At 33.0% G+C, this 24353-nt stretch overlaps 1 protein-coding gene across 2 annotated transcripts in view; it reads right to left on the reverse strand.

Annotated features, from left to right (window-relative positions):
- GRID2 (glutamate ionotropic receptor delta type subunit 2) overlaps nt 1-24353 on the reverse strand; it is a 1388009-nt gene that overhangs the window by 901755 nt on the left and 461901 nt on the right. The window lies entirely within an intron of this gene.

Consider the following 24353-nt stretch of genomic DNA (forward strand, 5'->3'; position numbering starts at 1 on the left):
AAATTTTTAAGAATCATGAATCTTGAGTAAAGTCTTCCCCCCCCATTTACCTGTTATTTTTAAAAGAAGTAATTTGCTAGTCCATCGTACATTCTATTATGTTCCACTAATTTATTACTTATCTCATAGTCAGAGATGCTAAAGGTGGAATGTATTTTCACTTCAGTTTCAAAGTACTTGGATTCATTAACTTGGCCTGAGTCTCTGGACAGCAAACGCTAGGATCTCTGGTGTTAAATTCCAAATCATGACTTCTATGAGAGGGTTATAGACTCTAAGCAGACTGAATTAGAACCACCTTTTATCTGTATAGAATCTTGTCCTCATATAGGAACAGAGACATTTTTTATGGATACAAATCCTGGTTGAATAGGAAGGATTTTACATATTTCCATAGTTTTATTAAGTCTTACTAGACTTTGAGAGTAACATTATCCTCGAGAATGTTATCCTTCAGAATGCTAATCTCTGGAATACATAGTTACTGCCATGTTCTTATTATTTATTTATAATCTTTAGGCATTCTATTTGAATTTGGAATCATATCAATGCTTATCATCTACCTTGTTACTTTAATGTTAGTTTTCAGTATATTGCATGATACAAAAGATTCAAACATAAGATATTTTCCATTTTTTATTTTGAAAAATAGTTTTAGCAAACACCAGTTATATTTTGAAATTGGGTTATGTGACCTTAGTAGCCATGTGGTTATAATGTGTCAGTTATAAAAACAGTGACCATTTTGGTAATATAATGAAATGCAATCACCACAATTTAATAACCCTTCTATTGACCAAAAAATTCAACTTCTACCAATCTACCTTTCAGAAATACAAGTACATATTCCAAAGATTTGTGCTTAAGAATATCCATTGCAATTACACAAATTAGACCAAGAAATATAAATGTTTACGAATGCAGAAGCAATTAAATTATTAATGGGACAGCCATTTTACAGAATACCATGTAGTCATTTCAAAGAATGAGGTTGAGCGACAAGATAATATGGAAACACTCTACAAATTGTGCAAGAATATGTACACTCAATACCATTTCTTTTTTTCTTTCTTCAGATGTATATGTATGCATACATCTATGTATGCAATCTTTAAGAAATGTACTGGAAGGAAGTCGCCACAGCCTTTCAACCAATTATTCTGAAATTTTAGTGAGCCTCAGAGTTATTTGGAGGTTGGGGAAGGGGAAATAGTCTCACTTTAAAAAGTCTTCCTATGTCAGATAGTATCCCTTGAAATCTGCCTTGTCAATAGGATCTAAGACAATTCTAATGCAGGAGGCAGTGGGTAAAGCTAACGTACAGTCAGTATGAGAAGCAGCACTCCAAGCGTTACCTGCAAAATGTCCTGAACAAGCATTTCCTCTGCACTATATGCAGCTGTAGCTCCAAGCCTATTTCTCTAGGCATCTTCGGCTACCTCTGTTCATAATGCTTCCTACAGCCCTGTTTATCTTTTGCTGTATATTTTTAGCTCATCTTACTTTATTTTCCCAATCTCTTTATTCTCTCATGTAGCCTGCAAAAAATATTACTCCATGCTTAGAAAGTTTAGATTATCTCTCATCTTCCTACCTTTGTTTTTATACTTTCTTTACCCTCAACCCCATCTTCACGTGTTAAATTTTATCCTTGTGAGCCACCTCTTCTTTAAATCTTTTCTTCATTATTCTCAACCACTCTTCTTTATCTTCACAGCCAACTGTAGCTGTCATTGAGCACTGCCTTTTCGTATTAGCATGTTATAATTATGTGATTCTTTGACTTAGCTCTCCATTAAAGCAAGCTCTGAGCAGGGTAGGGTCTTTAAGTCTTTGCTGTATTAGAGTTTCTGATACTCTGTAGATTTTCAACCCATGCTAACTGATTTGAAAGAAGTGGTTTCATTGCATATTTCCAATGCAAAGTGACAGGGCAGTTTTATTTAATACATTCCCAAGGGCTATGTTTTATTATATTTCATTCCCAGAACATTCTGCAAACGTCCTTCCATGCCCTCCTTTTTTTCTCCATACCATCACTAAGGTTCCACAGATCTCAGTAGGAATTGCAGACCTAATTAAGAGAAAATGCAGTGTCCAGAAAGCATACAAGATGTATTAGTACTCTCTAACCTGTCTCTAACCAAGTAGTTCTCTAAAGCCCTTTGTATATTTGAAACAATATGTTTAGTTACTGGAAATGATTTGCTAAATGTCTTTCTTCTCTGATGCAACCTTCTTCTTGAGGGTATAAACAGGGTCTGCTTTATTCATTACCATATCCCCAGTAATACAGTGGTTGGCTCATAAAAGATGTTTATATACTGCCTGATTAAATGACTAAAACTCCCCATTCCTTCAACCCTCCATCTCATAAAATGGTTAATCTTTATGCCAGAATGTGGAGATCACCTATAGACAATGTTCCATTTTTCTAATGCTAAATAATGGCAATATTTAAGGCCTAAATAAATACAAAATCAAATGAAAACAGAAAGATTTTAAATGTTTATGGTGCCAAAAAAATTGGCTTTACTACGTCTTTGCGTGAGACATTAAATAAAATTTCTCCCACAAAGCAAACAAACAATAAATGTTAGTGAGGATGTGGAGAAAAGGAAACCCTTGTACACTGTTGGTGGGAATGTAAATTGGTGCAGTCACTGTAGAAAATGGTATGGAGGTTTCTCAAAAAACTAAAAATAGAACCACCATACAAGCCAGCAGTTCCACTCCTGGGTATATATCTGAAAAAAACAACACTAATTTGAAAAGATACATGCATCCCAATGTTAATAACAACATTATTTACAATTGCCAAGATATGGAAGCAGTCTAAGTGTCCAGAAACATATGAATAGATAAAGAAGATGTGATACACACACACACACACACACACACACACACACACACACACACACACACTCGATAGAATACTATGCAGCCATAAAAATGGAATTCTGCCATTTGCAGCAAGATGGATTGACTTGGAGGGCATTATGCTAAGTGAAATAAGTCAGACAGAGAAAGACAAATACTGTATGATATCACTTATATATGGAACCTAAAAAATACAACAAACTAGTGCATATAATGAAAAAGAAGCAGACTCACAGACATAGAGAACAAACTAGTGGTTACCACTGGGGGGAGCGATGGGGAGGAGGGGCAATACAAGTGGAGGGGAGTAAGAGGTACAAAGTATTAGGTATAAAATAAAGCTACAAGGATATATTGTACAACACAGGGAACTTAACCAATATTTTATAACTATAAAAATGGAGTATAACCTTTAAAAATTGTGAATCACTATACTGTACACCTGTAACATAAAATTGTAGAGCAACTATACTTCAATAAACTATGTGAAATAAATAAATAAATAAAAGCATTGGTGTTTTCATTTCATGATGGTTGCTCTTGCAGAAGTTAACATGTGCTGGTTTTTTCTCAACAGTGATTATCATCCAATAGAAAGTAACTGGAGTAAGATTCTAAGAGGAAAATGCCCTACAGCAGTATGTCACCACAGTTGCCAATAGGCTAAGCAAAAACCTGGTGCCTAAAACTATTCCTTTTTGACATCCAAGAATTTCAAAACAGCATATCCCTAATCAGTATCAGCTAATAAAAATCCATACTAAAATTTGCCCTCAATATATTTATTATTTTAGCTTAAGGTAAATCATAACAGTCCTTTAAAATTGGGAAACATTTTATTCTTCATATACAGTGGTTTATGTGAGGATTAAAACCTGCATTAGTTATAGGGCATGTATAGTTACTTATCTGAATTTAAAAAATACTAGGTAAATTGCTACACAGAATTAAAGAACAAATATGAAGTAGATAAAGGCAAAAATCTCCCCGGGCTCTAGGGTTACAAATGGTAAATTTGCTTACTAATAATACTGCCACTGATATGACTGGATAAAAGAACAAATATTGATTCTTAATAGGCCCTCAGTGGGATTTATGGTTGAATCATGTGTGTCAATACATCCCAGAGGCTTGTATAACCTTAACTCTGATGTTTTTATCAAAATCTGACTTTTAATAAGCAATATTTATGCTTAATAAATACTTGAATACTATGATTTAATATGGGTATCTCCTAGTGCTCTGAAAATACTAGTTTCATGGCTATCATTAGGTCATATGGAAGAAAAATAGTTCTAGAGCCAAACACGCTTGGAGACGTCTAAAATATTAAATTGACTTTTTAAAAAATTCTATTTCTCAGACCTGTAAATATGTTAATGATTATTTTAAAAAATAGAAAGGGCATAATATGAAGGGTTTCTCAAAAGAAATCATTTGAAACCTTTTTACCCCTGGACATACCTTGATATTCTAAATTTTGCCCTTGATTTACACTGAATACCTAAAAATTCCTATGAAACCACAAAATATCCTGAATATCGAAAGCAACCTTGAGCAAAACAAGCAAAGCTGGAGGCATCAGGCTCCCTGATTTTAAACTATATAACAAAGCTGTAGTAATCAACAAAGTATGGTATTGGCATAAAAACAGACACATGGATCAATGGAAAAGAACAGAGAGCCCCAAAATAAACCCACACATATATGGTCAATTAATTTGCAGCAAAGGGGCTAAGAGTACACCACAGGGAAAGGGTAATCTTTTCAATAAATGGTGTTGGGGAAACTGGACTGCCACATGCAAAAGAATGAAACTGGACCTCGTACACCATACACAAAATCAACTCAAAATGGATTAAAGACTTGAAAGTAAGACCTGAAACCTCTTAGAAGAAAACATAGGACATAAACTTCTTGAGGTTGCTCTTGGCAATGAGTTTTGGGATTTGACACCAAAAGCAAAGACAACAAAAGCAAAAATAAACAAGTAGGTCGGCATCAAACTATAAAGCTTCTGCATAGCAAAAGAAACCATCCACAAAATGAAATGACAACCTACGGAATAAGAGAAAATATTTGCAAACCACATATCCTATAAGGGGTTAATATTGAAAATATACAAGGAACTCATACAGCTCAATAGCAAAAACACAAATAATCCAATTAATATGGGTAAACAACCTTAATAAATATTTTTCCAAAGAAGACATACTAATGCCAACAGATATATGAAAACATACTCAACATCACTCATCATCAGTGAAATGCAAGTCGAAACCACAATGAGGTATCACTTCACACCTGTTAGGCTGTCTATTGTAAAAAAAGACGAGATAACAAATACTGGTGAGGTTGCAAGGAAAAGGGGACCCTTGTGCACTGTTGGTGGGAATGTAAACTGGTACAGCCATTATGGAAAACAGTACAGAAGTTCTTCAAAAGATTAAAAATAGAACTACCATATGATCCAGCAATCTCACTTCTGGATATATATCCAAAGTAACAAAATCATTATATCAAAGAGATTTCTGTATTCCTATGTTCATTGCAGCATTATTCATTATAGCCAAGATATGGAAACAATTGAAGTGTCTGTTGATGGATGCATGGAAAAAGAAGTGTATATGTGTGTGTGTGTGTGTGTGTGTGTGTATTTATGAAGATATATGGAATATTACTCAGCTTTTAAAAAGAAGGAAATCCTGCCATTTGCAACAACATGAATGAACCCGGAGAACATTATGCTAAGTGAAATAAGCCATACAAAGAAAGACAAATACTGCCTAGTATCACTTATATGTGGAATCTAAAAAAAAAAGAAAGAGAAAAAAAAGAAAAAGGGAAAGAACAAAAGTAGAACTCATAGAAACAGAAAGTAGAATGTTGGGAAGGTGAAAGGGTGAGGTTGGTAAAAGGTACAAACTTTCAACTATAAGATGAATAAATTTTGAGGATCTGATGTATAGCATGGTGACTACAGTTGATAATACTGTATTGTATAATTGAAATTTACTAAGACAGTAGATCTTAGTTGTTCTCACCCAAAAAGAAAAAAAAAGAAAGAAATAGAGTAACTATGTGAGGTGATGGATGTGTTCATTAATTTGACTGTGGGAATTCCTTCACAATGTATATGTATATCAAATCATCACGTTGTACACTTTAAATATATTACAATTTTACTTGGGAATTATACCTCAATAAAACTGGAAAGAAAAAAAAGAACTATGAATAGTTAGCCTGTATTGCTGTGGCCCCTCTTAGGACTGTACTTGCTTTGTTGAATTATCTTTATGCCTCTGGCTTGCACTGACATATGCTTTGAGACAGCTATTGGACATCCCTTATTAAATTTATTCTAGGGATTTTGCTAGGATAATATCCACTGCATCTTTCAGTGTCCCTTTTAAAATCAGTTGAGATCTCTCTATGATCTAACTAATTTGGCTTGTTTTCTTCCAATGGACACTATGAACATTGTAATTGCTCACGTTCACTCACTGCTTTGTCCACTTGGATTCTAAAAGAAAAAGAGCAGCCAACTTCTAGGACTAAGTAGAATTAATTTTTACGTACTATTCTTTCCCTTGTTTTTCAAATTTTCTTAAGTTTATATTTTTATTTATTGTATTAAAATTTTTGAACTACTTTATTGAGGTATGATTGACATGCAAAAAGCTCTACATATTTCATATATACACCTTGATGAGTTTGGAGATGAGTAAACACTCGTGAAACCATCACCACAAAATATGCCATAAATAATTGTTTATATTTTTATTCTCTAAATACTTAACTATTTTTAATCCTTTTTAATATATACAATGTAGAGAGTTAATAGCCACCATTAATATTTATTGCAGTCTTATATACCAATCATTGTCTAATGCTCTTTTTGTGCACTATATTATTAACTGTGACAGCAGCGTTAAAGTGTAGGTGACAGTTGTTACGTTCATTTTACAGATAAGGAAAATAAGGCTTGTGCAAGTTAACTTGCCCAAGATCATGAAGCTAGTAAATAGTGAAGCTAGCATCTGAACCCAGGTTTTCCTGACTTGAGAATAAAAGTACTTACCTCTGACTGGAGCTGGATTTCCTAGCACTTAGTTCAGCAATTTTTCTTGAGTTATACATTAACTTTTCAATCCCACTGTCATTTTGTATCTCTCAGACCAGCCATTAGTAATTAGGAGAACATCCCTTTGGTTTTCTGTGAAGCATACACACTCATTCTCTGAAAAGTCATTCACAACCCTTGGGTTCTCTGAGTAAATTTCTATTACTTTCTTTTTGCAGTGATGTAAAGAAGCAGACATAAAATAATGATGTTCATTTTATGTGCTCTGTTTTTTTCTGTTACATGAAATGCAAGTTAAATTGTAGTGTGGGCAAAAGTTCTAAAATCTTTCTATACGGCAACAGAATTTTAAAGCTGGCTCTCTCTTTCCCCTATCCATCCTCTTTCTCAGTATCTCAAGGTATGAGTTTAAGTGTCAGGCAATATAGCTTTGAAACTCATGTCCTTTCAGGGACACTAGGAGATAATGACAGCTTAATCACTCTACCTCCTCCTGAGAAAGACAGAGACTGTCTCAAATGGTTCTCTGAAAGAAGGGTCAGATGATTGCTGTATGATATGTTCTGTAGCTACACAACGAACCAGTGCAATCCATACTACTTTAAATTGAACAACCTTGTTCTCTTTTTAAAGTGAAGGAGATTGTAGATCTAGGAGAAGAAAGATTTTTGCTCTATTTTAAATGAGTGTAATAAAACCACAAAATTATAAAAAATACAACTCAAAAGAATCTATGAGGGATCTCTTAGTAAATTCAGCAGAAGGTACCTCCCAGTGTCTGCCCATAACAAGTCTGTGCTGTGAACCCGTACTTAACTTATGGCTGATACAAGGTGTTTTTTAAAGGAGAAAGAAAAATATGTCTTGATAAATAAAGTTTGGTTATTAATACTAAAGTTATATACTTGATTTATTTATTAATACTAAAGTTATCCAAAGAGTATGTTAAAATAAGAGGAATTATTTTTTTAATTTAAGAAAAATTGTTATTTTATATTGAAGCATAGTTGATTAACTATGTGTTAGTTTCAGGTGTACAACAAAGTGATTCCATCACACATATACATGTATCTATTCTTTTTCAAATTCTTTTCCCATTTAGGTTATTACAGAATATTGACCATCATTCTCTGTGCTATACAGCAGGTCCTTGCTGGTTATCTAATAATGTATAAAATGTCTGCAAGACAGTGAATACGTTGGAATATAAAACAAAGTGGTATCATACTGACTGATAAGTATCATAATTATGTCATATAGATTACACATTGTAAAATGCAGGCTTAGCTCTGTTAGTTTATTAGTAACACAGAAATATTTTAAAATAGAATTAAAAATAAGGATTTTTGGAACCAGACAAACAATGTAAATCCCAGTTGTCCTACTTACTACATGATTTGGACAAATAGCTTAACTTTCTTAGCCTTAGTTTGCTGTTCTTAGAAGGAACAAAGTGCTACTATGAGCATTACATTAGAAAATATGGAAGTGTTTCCTATTCCAGCATGTATTAAAGTAGAGCACAGCAATAGGCTGGCAAATCTTGGAAAACAATGTTCGTTTGTGTTGTTTACCTATTACCAAAATCAAACAAGAGAGGAAAAAAGAACAAATAATGTAAAACTTCATTAATTAGGAGTTAATTGGGGTGAAAAGGTTATCATCCTTAATTAGTTAAAAGTTTGAAATGTAGGGTATTCATAAGCAAATGTGAATTTATTCCCTTCAAGGCCATAAAGTAACCCAAACAAATTATTAAACAAACGTTAAATAATTGTTCTGACAGACCTACTTCAATGAACAGATAAGAGACACGTATAATTAGCATATTCTATGCAAATGCCCTGGTAGAATACTTAAATCAAGTGTATTTTCTTAAATAAGTTAAACATTTTTTTTGTATGTCCTCACCCAACCCAAGTGAAGCTATTAATTTAGTTAGCTAATTCTATTAAGCAAAATTGTATCTATCCATCTATCTATCTACCTGCAAATATAGTCCACAAAATTCTATAGTAAAATCATTATGAATTCTGTATAAATTTAATTAAAAATTAATAAAATCTGGTTATCAGTGACTTTGGTAGCAGAATAAAAGAGGATGTGGAAACTAACTGAAAAATCAGAATAATCTTATTTTGATTTTAGCAGTTCAAATACAATAAGTGTGAGTTTCATTTAAGATACAGTTCTTGACCAACATTACCAAATTACCTGATGGGGGATACAGTTACCTAGGTCACTTAGTTGGAGATTCAAGTTAAGTAAGCTGTCACAAAGTTCAGAAATCTGAATATTTAAGGGGAACTTCTAGATATTTGTTAATCTGATAACTTGGGGAAATATTTCTAGACATTGTCACCATTCAAAATTTGCTGTCAAATTTGATTACTTAGACATAGGTCCACACCAAACAAATGACTTGGTGGCATACTTCTAAAAGCTTTACAAGGAATAAAAACTGTCAGCAATATACAAAACCTTATGTTAAGTGTTCTGAACATGAAATGAAGCATGAAATTTATTTTAATTAAAAATAAAAATGTTTATATCCACCCATTCATACATCAATTCACTCATTCATTTTTTCACTCACTGAGCACCGACATTGTTTTGCATCCTTTAAAGGGCATCAGATACAAAGATCTAGTGAGGGTTACTGAATAAAACATGAAATGCTCCTCTTCAGAAATTTATGTTAATAATGAGCTTATTCTTTCCAGAATATAAAATGGTTGCCATGAGGCTAGCACCCAAAAAGGAAGACTTTTAACAGAAAAGAGGGTCTCAGGTATTAAACAATGCCTGGCAAAAGAATTACTAGAAACAAACATGCAAAAGCCAGAAAAGAAAATCATAGCTATTTCACAACAGAGGCGTAAACATTTCTGTATAATAAAGAAGATCATATATTTTGCACAAAATAATAGGTTTCAATAACTTTCACCAAATTCGAGGACTTAAAGTAGCTTATACATTCTATTTAAAAAGAAAGATTACTTGATGCCTAAGCAGATGAAATTGTCTCCATTCTATGTCTTTCTTGGTTCACATGTCACACTCCTCAAACTCCTGTTTACACAGCCTACCCCTGATTATCTACCTCAGACCTTTCAGAGACATTCCTCTTTATCTGATTTTTCATGAATTACCAACAAGACCAACAAGTCCCTCTTACTAGTATTATCCATAGTATTAGTTATTAGCCACCATCATAGACATAATCTCTGTTGTTACTACCACCAGTGTGTACTCTCACCTTTATGGTCAATGTCAGTGGGAATCACTGTTATGTCCCTGGAGTCATCACAGAAATTATGGCCTGTCAAGCACTGGGATAGACAATGTTCGATCCTAGGAACAGAGCCACATACTTCTATATATTTTTGTGGACCAAGTATTTTTTGTTGTTGTATCCATGGGAAGGGAATAAATAAAAGGCTTAGAAGGATATCAGCGTTTATAAGGCTCATACCCTTCACCAAACAATAAATTTATCTTATTCATGTGATGGCTACACTAAAATTAGGTGTAATTCAAGCAAGATGTAAGATGTTGTTTATTGTACTATGATCTAGACACATTCTACCAAGCTTTTGGGTGATTGCTCCTAATAAATATAAAGCATGGCTTTGGTGGGAAAAGGATAAATTTGAGCTTTCTGGTCAAACAGACCTGTCTTCCTATCTGTGTTCCAATCTTTCTATCTGTGACTGTGGATGGCCAATTTTGCTTCTCAGAGCCATAAGTCAAGTATATAACTGTGATCTAATCACTGCTCTGGGTGCTAGGGATTGACAGTGTAAAAGAAAACAGTTATGCTCTCCAAGAGTTTATATTCTTTAGCCATATGAAAGTCCACACTATTGTTGTTGTTTTCACATATTATTAAAATTTTCTCTATGAAATATTCACAGTTCCTAACTTTAATCATTGTGTGCCAATTAGCAATAGACAACTTCTTTTGTTCTCCTCATATTTTTTTTCCTGTTAACAGACTTTATCTTAGAGTTTAAAGTCACATGATTCATAAAGGGTAAAGGCAAATTGATTCTACCTGCTCTCAGATATTTTTCTACCTAATTCTTACTTTCCTCAGTATTTCCCTACACACAGACTCTGTATTAGTGAAACTGTTCCACTCCATGCCTACATTTTTTACTTTTTATGGATTAAAATCTTTCTACTTTACTTATTAATGTCCTGCTATTGATGTTCAACCTATCCTGTGAGAATATATTTCAAATCCTACAAATTACCTATTATTGGTTCACCAACTTCAGAATTCTCATAGCAATCAAGGCCTCCACATCTTTCTTAGTGTAAATTGTATTTAGTCATATTATTTTTAATTCTTTATGTTTTATCTTTCTAACAAGTAATATGTTTCTAGAGCCTTAGGTTATATTTTTTATGCTGCATTTTCTTACAGCTTATACTATAACTGAACTATGTTTTATATGGCTCCAAAATCTTAACCACCTGTGATAAATGTTTTAGGTACAAAGAAAAAGTACGATGGAAAAAAATCTGTTTCCTACCCACATCTGAGTTAGCTTTGCCACTTACTATCTGTATGGCCTTTAAGTAGTTGCTTCAGTGCTTTAATCCTCAGTTTCATCATCTATAAAATGGCATAATTATCGCTTTGTTGGCAGATTTAGAGAAAATAAACATGCAATTTATAACTCCTAATACACTGTAGTTTATACAAGCAAGGCTTAAATTGATAATGAGAACAAACAACCTTCTCCTCTTTCTTTAAAATACACCCTCTTGATTGTACACTGGCCTTGAATCTACTTGGGGACATATATCTGGCCTCTTAAACAGTCAGAAACTAATTTCTGACTAGCTGCCTTTCCTTGGACTTATTTCTGTTACCCTTTAGTAAGTTCAATACTTCTCAAAATATTTTCTAAGGAATGCTACTCTTGAGAGATGATATGGAAAAAAAAAGAAGGATCCATAGAAATACAATTCTATAAATTGTTGCTTACAGCTTGCACCTTTTAAAGATTAACACTGCACATCAAGTTATTAAAGTCTCTGAGAAGTCCGGCAACACAGAACCAATTTAATTTTTTTTTAATCTCATGCCTTTTTTTTTTAATCTGAAATTGACCATGTAACTCTTACTTGGAATAACACATGAGAATTACCTGTGGAAAGTGTCTTACTTAGAACGAAAAGTTTTTAAAAATTCAGCCTTAGTTCAAATAACTACCTAATATTACTTTGGATGAGTGATATGTGGAATAAAGTCATTATTAACTAAATATCTGATAACCACATCATTAAAAAAATATATATTTTAAAGAATAAATAAATAGGTAAACATAAGTAACTAGGAGAGAGCAAACAAGTTTAATATTATCTACCCTTCTCCCTTTCACCTCCTTAGGATTTTTTCTTCTAAATCATGTGGCTCTCCTTGAAAATTGTCTCCTCTCTGTTAGCTAAGATTATGCTTTCTACTGGAATAAATCAAGAGTATTAATTTTCATTTGTCTAGTCAACTTATTATTATTTGCATAAGATTTATCCAAATCTATTCATTTGTAATGATTATTTTGACCTGACTTTGCAATGGGTAGTAGGGTTATACTGGTGTCATGAAATTTTCATGTTACTACATTTTATATTTTGCCGTTAAGCTCACTAGAGTTCTGTATAGTCTAAATAGACTAGACTATACAGAAAAGCAATTCATGCATTTTATTTATTTTAATGAGATTAATTAGAAAAAAATTTCTCATAGAAATTACAGTTGCTTATAATTATATAAAGAGCATATAAATAAGCTTTATGGTATTACTTTGATTATTTATTAGAAGCAAATATATCCTCCATTAAACTTTATACTCACTTTAGTCTTGATCCTGCTTTTGCTTATAAATTACAAAAAAGCAAACATTTCATTTTTGATCTCCTTCCAAGTTGCCTATATAAAATTCTTAAAAGGCTATTAATTTTTCTTAATTTTATATTTTTTCTACTGGTATTGTTATACTTTTGAGGTTTCTACTTTATTTTATTGGTATACTACTTTAATGACATTTTCTTAATTTATGCATGGCTTATGTCAGATCTAAATGGCAATAAGTCAGGAAAGTGTCATTCAGCAATAAGGCTCTTAGTTTAGCTTTTTCTCTGTTTCTAACTCAAATCACCCTTAACTTCCCTAGCAGTGAAATGTAAGGGATGGGGAGAAAGTATTTAAGTGGCTGTACATATTATGAATCACCACATGGCTTCAGCTGCAGGTCTGCTTCAACTTGAGGACCAATTACATGATAATGAAAAAGGAAAGCACTGCCTTTTTGTTTTGTTATGTTTGAGGAAGCATTACTCAGAATATCTTTCTGGATGTCTTCAGACTTTGTGTATAGGAAGGAAATCCAGCACAGACTTTGTGTATAGGAAGGAAATCCAGCACATTTTGGAAGGTGATCACAGTAGAATGATCTGTTTTTTTGGTATTAAATTAACAAATGCAGAAATCAATGCTTCTAGAATTAAAAAATTATTTTAAAGTTCAGTTCAGATGTCTCTAGGGTATTAAAGAAGTTAAATTAAGCTCAATTACCTAGTAATAAAGTCTAATTTAAATCGTCAAAGATTATTGAGAAATTAAAAAATACTATAACGTTTCTGTATATAATATCCGTAATTGTCAATGGAAACATCTTGTCATTTTACCTTTCCTTTTTGTTAAAGAAATTAAGCATTACAAATAAGGTTGTTGACCCCTTTATTGCCATTTCTAATCCCATTCTCTCATTGCTAGAGGTACTAACAATCTGAACTTCTTACTGTCATATTTTGCTCTATATACTTCTGTACTGGTATTATTTACAAGGAATACCCATTGCTTTAGAAATTAAAAAAAACAATTAAAAAACACATCTGCTTTAACTTTTGTTGGACTAAGGCACTTAAATGTATCAATTCAAAAATACCTATTTTTTAAAGCAGACATATAAGTTTCAAATTGGCCATACATATACGTGTATTTAAACTTATCTCTCAATTTCTTTATCACTTTGTTAAGTCAAATTTAGACTATTTCATGCATACTTCCACATATAATAGCTGGCTATAATTAGCTATTTTATCTTTAAGGTATATATTAGAGAATTTAATTTAGTATTGCATCTAGATTATCTTCTTCATTTGAAACGTTAGACACATAAACTGATACTAGATTAACATAAGAGAGTAAGAGTTTTGTACAATTTACAATAAAATGGTTAATTACAATGTAATACTTTTAATGGATATCACTTTCAGCAAACTTTGAATCTAAATTGAATGGAGTGTTGAAATATTTGAATATACGTCGCTGTTTCCTAAAACATCAACTATAGTGCAAAGGATGTGTTCTGTACAGAACTGAAGAAGTTTAGCTACTGAAAGGAAACTGCAGATGATTCACACCATCCACTATTTCCAGGATATTTATAAGGATTCTGAGTCTGTTGCCGGACTTCTCAGAGACTTTCCCCCTTAAGCCAAAGGCTTTCTATAAATTCCCTTGTAGCCAGGACTACTTATGTCTTACATAGTAAGACCAGAAGTTGCATAGTGGTATTTCCTCACTCTATTTCTGTTTGCTGGCATCAGTGTCTTGAACCATCTGGACTTTGGTTGAGTAAGCGTTGCCTGTTTGATTCTTTGAAAATTTTAAAGTTTCTACTATCTTGACTGATTCTCTGACTTTCAGCTTAGACGTACAAAGAAGTAGAGTGACACCCCATATTCCTATGATCTAGTCACACCAAGTTCATAGGGTTGTCCTCATAACTGGGCCAAAACATTCTTAGTTTCTAGACTTTCAACATATTCCAGATAAGTGTGTATGTTATAAAAGAAGCATTAGATTAAGAGTTAGAGGGGAAGGGCTCTTTTTGTAGCCCTTTCCCTACAAGCCATTTAACCACATATAGGTTCTTCATTCTCTTGTCTTGGGGCTTATGAGAACCAAATGAAAACTGAATGTGACAGTGTCTTAATATGTAAAACAGCTAAACTTTCATTGTTGTTTGTTGCCTCTAGATGATTTAAGACCAGCAATGTCTAATAAAAAGGAGACTGTAAATGGTATTATGCAATTACTAGTTAAGACATCTAAAACTCCATTCATCTGAAAAATATATGATGCTTAGTAAAACAAAGAACACCATAATTATCATTATTCATACATTATCAAAACCAGACACTCTTTTATCCTTTCTCATCATTATGAGATATGGAGAATTTAAAAGCTTATGCCAATTAAAACCTGTATGTAATTAATACCAAGGATTACTAACTGCAGAGGATATGTAAATAGGAAATGTTTAACAATCATAAGCATCTGAGTAAAAAATATATCTCTAATCCAATTTGTTTTTGTCATCTACACTCATGATAATCCTCTCCTGTGCTTAGTCAGGTATTTCCCAACATAGTCTTAGTGTCACTTTTCCAATTTATTTGCTATTTCTTTATAAATAGTAAGAATTGTCATTAATTAAGCCTACTCCATATATTAAGCACTTTACATATTTTAGTTTATTCCCATTTTACAGGCAAATAAATGGAGATTTAATAATTAGCCTAGGCCGTGATAGTGAAGAGGCCCGCGCACCGCGATGAAGAGTGGCCCCCGCTTGCAGCAACTAGAGAAAGCCCTCGCACAGAAACGAAGACCCAACACAGTCAAAAATAAATATTAAATAAATAAAAGATTATTATTAAAAAAAATAATAATAATTAGCCTAGGGTCACAGAGTTACTAAATAAGGCAGCTGGGATTCTAAGCTGCAGACCTGATTCTAATAGTCACTTTTGAAAACACTGTGCCCCTGTACACGTGCCCTTTATTTCAGTGCAGTGGTTCTCAGTATTGGCTACGTATGAAAATCACCCAAGAACTTAAAAAATCTTCTTATTGCAGGGCTCCTCTCTCAGAGATTGTGATTTGATTTGTCTGTGATGGAGGACTGTGGTGAAATCTGAGCATAAAGTTTAAAACCTCCCCAGGTGATTCTAATGCACAAACAACACTGAGAATCTCAGATATGGCCAAAATTGTCCACTTTGTGGATTATTCTCAGAACACACAATATGCTTTCCTACCCTCTGAACCTTTGTTTAAGCTGAGAGATAGAGTTCCCTGGTTGAAAAAGCAAAGACTTTGGTGTAAAACAGAAATAAATGGTTTTGAATCACCAATGTAGCACACTAATTAGCTACATATAGTGAGAATGACACTCTTGCAACATAAATATCCTCATTAAAAAAAAAAAAAGAAAATGAACCTTGCATAATTATTGTGAAGGATATAATAATGCATATAAAACCATAGATATATAGGTGCTGTGGCTTCAAAGATGTTTATGTAAAGAACATGCTTCAAATATGTATTACAAGATGGTAGCTGTCCATAGGCAGAAACAAATTCAATATTTTCAGATGTGTCTTGTATAAGATTCATGTGAGCCTCTCACAGTCAGGAGGGATGCAAAGAATAAAGGGGTACTTCCAGGGAGGCTCTTTGGTTTTAGGTGGAAAGAGGAATTCCGATGGGATAGCATCTCATCAGGTTAATGGTGAGAAAGGTTCCTCTGACTCCTATATATATTTGCTACTTGCCCATATCCTAAAAGCTAAGTAAACAGCTAATAGGTCTGAGAGCAAGATCATTTGCAAGCAGTACACTGAATCACAAGATTAGCTGTCCATTAGAATAGACAAAATGGCTCTTAAGTTTGGGCCTTCTGTGTGTATTGCCTTTTCTCCTTGTACCTCCCCCTGTCAAAATCTCATCATCATCTTCTAACATGTATCTCAGGTGCCATTTTCCTTCCAAAATGCTTTATGAATGCAAAGATAACAGATAGAACTAATGACACTTCCAGTATCTTTTGCATTAGCTAATTAGAATGCAAAATAGAAGGCAGAATTTGTATCATTAATTCACCCATGAATTCAAATATAATTTATGGAGCACTAAATCTACATGGAGCAATAACACAGAATACCAAAATCCTTGCCGCACATCAGTCTCATGGGAATGCCAGACATAAAAAACAAAATTGAATTTCTGTGCGATGCTGGAGATAACAGAAACAGGTTTGGATTTAGTTATAACAAAAGACAGCATGATTATCAATGTCTCATGTGTAGATGGGTCAGAAAAGATTTCACACAGATAAATATGATTTAAGTAGTTCTGCAACAATCTTTTGATTGTACAGATTTTAGTGTCAATCATATCCTTAACTAGGCTCTACTGTTTATAATTCTGTAATGTGGATATGATATGTAACTTCACTGTACCTGTTTCCTCATCAAATTGCCCTAGAATTTAGAAAATACATTAGAAGAATTTAGCAGATTATCAAACATATGATAAGCCATCAACAAATCAAAAGATTTTTTGATACAAATCAAACAAACATTATTATGATAGCATTCTAGATAGAAGACACAGGATTTTCAAAAATATGGAATCATGAAAATCATGGCAATTTCAAGGAAACTTTAGGATTTATTAGAGATTAAGCATTAGATATTTATGAGGAATAAAGGGAAATATGACTAGAAAGCTAGGCTGAGGCTAGAACTCAAGGGCTTTGTATATCATCCTAAAGAGTATGGACTTTACCCTCTGGGCAAGAGGGGAAGGATGTCACTGGGGGAATGGCATAAAAAGTTTTCAGGAGAGGAGTAACATGAACAGATTATAAATTTTTTTAAATTTAATTTTTATGTTATATTGGGGTATAGTTGATTTACAATGTTGTGTTAGTTTCAGGTGAACAGAAAAGTGGTTCATTTATACATATACATATATCCATTCTGTTTCAGATTCTTTTCCCTTATAGGTTATCACAGAATATTGCGTAGAGTTCCCTGTGCTATACAGTAGGTCCTTGTTGATTATCTATTTTATATATAGTAGTGTTTATATGTTAATCCCAAACTCCTAATTTATCCCTCCCCCACCCCCCTTTCCCCTTTGGTAACCATAAGTTTGTTTTCTAAGTCTGTGAGCCTGTTTCTGTTCTGTAAATTAGTTCATTTGTATCATCTTTTTAGATGCCACATATAAGTGATATCATGTGATACTTGTCTTTCTCTGTCTGACTTACTTCACTTAGTATGATCATCTCTAGGTCCATCCATGTTGCTGCAAATGGCATTATTTCATTCTCTTTTTATGACTGAGTAATATTCCATTGTATATATGTACCATATCTTCTTTATCCATTCCTATGTCGATGGACATTTAGGTTGTTTCCATGTCTTGGCTATTGTAAATAGTGCTGCAATGAACATTGGGGTGCATGTTTCTTTTGGAATTATGGTTTTCTCCTGATATATCCCCAGGATTGGGACTGTTGGATCTTATGGTAGTTCCATATTTAGTTTTTTAAGGAATTTCCATACTGTTCTCCATAGTGGTTGTACCAATTGACATTCCCACCAACAGTGTAGGAGGGTTCCCTTTTCTCCACACCCTCTCCAGCATTTGTTGTTTGTAGACTTTTTGATGATGGCCATTCTGACCAGTGTGAGGTGATACCTCACTGCAGTTTTGATTTGCAGTTCTCTAATAATTACCGATGTTGAGCATCTCTTCATGTGCTTTTTGGCCATCTGTATGTCTTCTTTGCAGAAATGTCTATTTAGATCTTCTGCCCATTTTTTGATTGGGTTGTTTGTTTTTCTGATACTGAGCTGCATGAGCTGTTTGTATATTGTGGAGATAATTAAGTTCAGTTAAGAAATGGCACAAAAGACATTATTATTAATATTTAGAAATAAATAGTTTGAATAGTGAATAGGAAGAAAAGAAATATATTAAATTGTGTCTAAAGAGATAGATTCAATTGATTTAGTGACCAATTAGATGTTGAATGTGGGTAAATGTAGGGTCCATTTTAACTCTCAAGTCCCTGACTTATATAATTAGGTGAAAGTAAGAAACATGACCAAAGATGGTTAAAAAGTGTGAGGAGATTTTAGGGGAAAGATAATGAATGCAATTCTAAGGTACATAACTGACAGCTAGGTTGCATACAAATTTATGGGCCTCAAAAGAGAGAAATAACTTGAAAATATTGGTATACTATATCTCTAGCTATCTTGAAAATTAATAGTATTTATTCATTGAAAAGTTATTTGTCCTCATTTCTAAACACAAGCAAGAGCATTGTAAGCTGTTACTCAGTTAAATGTTTTATGCAATATTTCACTAAATCCAAAGACACTCCACAAAAGGTAATATTAGTAGACTCTCTACTTTTCAGAAGAAGTATCTAAGCTTTTAAGATAAGTTGTTTTTCCAGATAGCAGGTGAATAAAAATAGTATTTCAATCTATGCTCCTGAATCAAGTGTCTAAGCCCTTTTAGTATCAATATTTATTCATCTTTCCTTAGAATATACTTATATAAATTATTTGTAATTTTAGCATATTCAAGCTTCATATCCAAACACTCCTTCCTTCTCCCTATAGAAGCTTTTTACTGAATTCTGATATTTATTTTGCTTAGCTGGATTTTGGACAATCACTATGTAAGTCTACAAACTGACAAGGAACCCTGCTTTAATGTATTAGTAGTAGTAGATTTTTAATGCAACTAAATTAGAGACAATTAAATCTTCAATAAAATGAACTTTAAAATTATTATTTAGGTATAAGATTGAGATATTTCAGGCATCAATATATTGATAAAATATTAGTAAACATTTTATAGTGATTAAATATAAAAACTTTAAAAAAATATCCTATACTTAACCTTTATCGAAATTAATAGAAAATCAATGTGTAGCATTTTTCTTTGAAGGTTAGAAATTTATATTTTTAATTAGCTGATATCAAGACTTGTCATTTATCTTTCTGAGGTTTAAAATAGTTTTCCTCTAACTTTCAGCAAGCTCATTTGATTAATTTGGAGATTAGTCAGACTTATTAATTAGATGTTAAGTTTATATACCCATACATGTACACACATGCTTCCATACATACTAAGCAAAATGAATATACACTTATGCAAAACTTTGATGGCGATGAGATATTTTTGCATGTAAAATGTCAGAGAATTTATATCATATTTACAAGAATGTAGTGGTTGAAAGTGGTAAAATTTAGTTGAGATGTTTTTGATTACCATTTGTATGGAAACAACTATTCCTGGGCATAAAACAAAGGATACGGAGCAATTTCTCTCTTCTAAGAAATTCTCATTTGTTCAAAGGGTCACTAAATAAGTATACTGTGCTAATTTAAAATACACTGCTTGTCAGATCCAAATCCACCCTCCATTGCCTGCTCTCCAAAAATGGAGATGGGCTTTAAAAATATTTTTCCTTTGCCAACTTCCATGTTTCTAAGCTTTGTCAGTAGATGGTACTAGAGGGCCAGTGGAGGAAGAAGGGTTTCCCTTTTTGGTCCCAGTGTGCTCCTCTCACCAGGCTTCTGCACTGCAGTTTCTCTAGTGCCCAGCTTCAATAGTACATGGTGGCCTGAAGCACCCAGCACCCAGCAACTCCTTCTGGTAGGCTTTCGGGTAGCTTAAAAATGAATTCCAAGGCCTGGCACCTCCCTGTAGAAGGCTTCCTTGAAAACCTGCTACGGTGACTTTGCAATCTAATGGTAAATACCGGTGACACATTTCCCTGTAAACAGCTGACACCAGCATCCCCCTGGGTTGTTTTACAACTTGCAACATCTTGTGGATGGCTTTTCACATTACTCCCTCAGATGGCAGAGCAGTGGGAAACTGGCGCCTCCTTGGCTTTGCAGAGGAGTGGTGCTAATTAAGGTCCTCCCTATGAGTGGCTTCTTCAGCACTGAAAAAGAAGATTTCTAGCAAATTCTGCTGGCGCAGCACACCTCAGTGACTCATCCATTATCCCGTGAGCCATGGCTGTATCCTCTCAAAGTCTGGATATCAGTCCTGCAAGAGGTGTGGAGATTCTTCCTTGGGCACAACACCTCGACTCTAGAAGGAGTGGCTGCTTTTTATATCTGCGATTCCCATATTCTATTGAGTCCTCTTTAATTATTACTAGTCAACCCTTTGTTACTGCAATATTCTATCTAGTTATTCTGTATATTAAACTTTCCCTGTTTAAATTACTGTGTAGTTTCTGCCTCCCAGTGGGCCTCTGACTATTACATACATCAAAAGTAACGTAAGAATCTAAAAGTCAAGTAGCAATAAAAGAAGATAATAATATAAAATGTGTCCCAAGGCATAGGAGGAATAACAAGTATTGCCCAAAGAGTGAAAGTATCAATAAAATATTTCATGGACTTTGGGTTAGATCTCTAAGGATAGAGGGAATGTTTTTTTTTCAGATAGAAAACAGTGAGGATGAATTTCTGGGAATGGCTTTAGCAAAGGGATTCTTATTGTTAGAAAATCAAAGAATAGGAACAGAGGATTGGCAGGGTAATTTAAGAGATTAATTAGGCTAGAAATATATGGTGTGATCCGTTACAAAGAACCTTTCATTGTGATGCCTAGGATATCACAGTATCATATGCATGTTGGTGACCTGAACAGATTTTCACCAAAGAATGTCTGTTTCCCTTGGAAATCCAGTTTGATATCAGTTACTTTATCTTAGGAGCCCTGACGTATAATATACTTTTGCTTGATCCTTATACAAAATTATATGCTCCCGTCTTGAAAAGTGTGTATATATATCCATCATAATGAATAAGTATGAAGAGAAATCTGAGAAGTCGGCATGGATATAAATATGTATTCAAACCAAGAACAACATCTGAAAGCATTTGTCAAAGATGCCAGACACTAAGAGCACTATTTGTATTGTAAATATTAAAATTTTTGCATCTTGCTAAAATATATAAATGGTAGGGAACCAAGGATGTATTTTTAATTTCTTTCACATGTCCATATTTTAATCCTCAGTTATAGTTTGAGAACTGTAGGGCACAGTATTTACCACTTCAAGAAAGAGTCCAATTGAAAGCTGAAGGTATATACAAATATCTAAAAAAGCCAATAAAAAAAAAGTTCACCTTAGTCAATATCTAAAGGAATTGAGCTTAGTCTTCAACATTATGAAAGTCATAAAATGACATAAAATGGATATTCCACAGGGTTTTAGCTAATGCATTCATTTCCCATTTTGTTAGCCTCTAAGTGAGGCTGAACTGTCAAGTAGAAGGGAACTTCAAGCAACACCTTCAAGAAGTAGCAAATTAAGTATATGTCAACAAGCTGCTGGACTGAATGGGAATGTCAAACATGCCAGAATTATAGTCACTTTCTGTATCAGGTTGCAAGATTATAAAGAGTTGTGTACCTGCACAGCATAAATCAAGTTTTCATTCATCTCCTGCTAGTGATCTTATCATCACTATATATAATTCCACTTGGCTAAGAAAGCAAAAATCACTGCATGAAGTTGTCTCATTAAAATAAAAGACATTATGCTATATTGATGATTGCTATCAAAATATTACATATAAAATCACAGTAGCAATGCTATAATTAAAATGGACTTGACTTTGCATTTCTATATTTATGTTTATATCATTTTGTTTACTCTAATTTTTGAATCCAAATACCTTTCTCTTTTCTCAGGAAAGAGAGTTTCTACCACCAAAACTACAGTCCTCCCATGGAAAGAATTTTTTTAGTTAACCTGTTACACTGTTTTTGATTTATCTGCCTTGGCAGATCATTTTCACTGAGTAAGGATGCTTTTGTAATCTATACTACAGTGGTAAATCAAACTGACATTTTTAAATGTCCAAACTAACATGTTTTCACTCATTGGTAATGAATACTTTTCTTTCATAAAAAATGCTGATAGTCATATGATAAAGATATATTCATTTGAAAGAAGCCTACATAATAACCTACTATTAAAAATAAGTTTATTAGAGTTCACATGGAGATTATACAGATGTTCCAAGGTGAAGATTTGTTGAGATATATCATTTTTAATATACAGAATATTCTAGGCAGCAAACAACTGAAGTTTACCTATATGTTCTATTTAAATGTGATTGTTCTTTATTGTCAGCAGTTTATGTCTTACTTAAAATATAATGATATTCTAAAATTTAATTACTTTACTTGGTATAGGGTCACGATAAAAATCATATTGGTCAAACTTCCTGAATCGTTTTAGCCATGTCAATATAATCCTGGACCTCTAGAGATAAATAGAAAACTGAGCCAATTTGCTTGTTATAAATCTCTGGTATTTGGCATCATATAAGTAAATTTGGGAGTTAATGACTCCATATAAGTTTCAGTTTACCTCAGTGTTTTGGTATTGAATGAAATCTTCCATTACATGATGTTTAAATGCATGCAAAACATACAAAATGCAAAAGAGAACAGTAGTAAAAGGAATTATTTTATTGATAATAATGGAAATTTTAAAAAACATGGACATTTGGGCATGGAAATGTACAGAACCACAGAAATATCATTTTCTAATTCATGTATACTAGAGTCAGAAGAAAGGAATAAATATGGAAAAAATATAAAAACATTTGTTTTCTTTATTATTTAAAGATATATGTACATAAGAAATCTACATTTCTAATTTTAAAATGATATTTTCAGAAGTTGTGTAAAGGTACTCAGGGGCAGTTAAATGCTACAAAAATATAGGTACTTTTGATTAAGTAACTAAGTACACCTACACCTTAATCTATTCTAGATATTGTATCAGGTGGACTAAAAAGATTTGATTACTGCTCCAGATAATTTTATGATATGAAATTATGTGAATATAAGGTTTCAGCCAGAAATATAAACTGTTACTATGATACCTCCAACTGTCCATTTTTCTTACTATGGTAAGAATGCACAAGACTGTGAATTTGATTTATAGATAGCTTTTTATCTATAAATGTCTCATGACTTTGATAATCTATGAGGTACCAACAACACTGCCAATGTGAAAAATGATAAAAAGTCATTTGTAGATTGACATTTTAAAAATTCTTAAAGTGTGCTATGATTCATGAAAATGAAAACACCTAACTGTAGTTAAAAAAGACCATAACATGAATTAACACATTTTCAAAAAATTATAAGCTCTTTTAGAGATATAAGTGGATTCAAATTTCTATTGTTAAAGCAAATATTAAACTTGCTATGAAATACTTTAAGCTATCATTCACAATTATAGGAAACATGAAGTTGCATTATAACTGATTTAAAGTATGTTTAATGTTGAGGAATTGTCAACAGAATTCTGTTTCCATCAGATGAAATACTGTGTGTATTTTTGCAAGGGAAAAAAGAACAGAATCACCGTTTTTTGAATATCTACTATGTGTCAGGTGGGGAATTTATAGATATTATTAAGTTGATTCTTCCTTACACCTTGTGATA

Source organism: Eubalaena glacialis, chromosome 5 (assembly GCF_028564815.1).
Source record: "Eubalaena glacialis isolate mEubGla1 chromosome 5, mEubGla1.1.hap2.+ XY, whole genome shotgun sequence".
Lineage (NCBI taxonomy): Eukaryota > Metazoa > Chordata > Mammalia > Artiodactyla > Balaenidae > Eubalaena > Eubalaena glacialis.